Below are 590 nucleotides of genomic sequence, written 5' to 3' on the forward strand. Positions count from 1 at the left end.
CCAGGATGCAGGAGTGCCAGGGAGGTCACTTTTCCCCCCTCTGCAGAAATTTCCTTTTCCCCTTGCATACCCCCAGAGCCCCCAGCACACTGGAGGCAAATCAAAACTTCTCACCACGTCCTTGGCCACCCTGGCTCTATATGCACATGTTCCACCTGTGCCTTTTTTTGGCTCTGGGTTAAGTGGCTCCCAGCCACAGTGGTGGTGCTGGCTCACTCCAGGCTCTTCTGCCATCCCGGGGGCTTTTCTTCCCCTTTTCCCTCTTTTCTGCCTCTGCTCTGGAGTCGCGTGGGCTTTTGCGTGCCCCTGCTGAAGCCTCCAGGGTTGATGCCACGGCCACACTCCAGCCTCCCTGAGCCCCTCTGCTCCCTCCCCAGGAGGCACAGGGCGGGGCAGGGGGTCCCCGCTGGGGAAGGGAGGACCATGGCCCCTTGCCACCCCTTCCCACCCTCTCCCAGGCCACGTCGAGCTGCCAGGTCGGGGGGCTACACACCCCCAGAGGGCCCGTTGCTGGCTCAGGGCTGACAGGGAGGGGGGGCAGAACGCACCTCGGGGACCCATGCGCGGGGTGTGCCGGGCTGTCGGGGGCA

The sequence above is a fragment of the Pygoscelis adeliae genome, unplaced genomic scaffold (genome assembly GCF_000699105.1).
Source record: "Pygoscelis adeliae isolate BGI_AS28 unplaced genomic scaffold, ASM69910v1 Scaffold339, whole genome shotgun sequence".
In the NCBI taxonomy this organism is placed as follows: Eukaryota; Metazoa; Chordata; class Aves; order Sphenisciformes; family Spheniscidae; genus Pygoscelis; species Pygoscelis adeliae.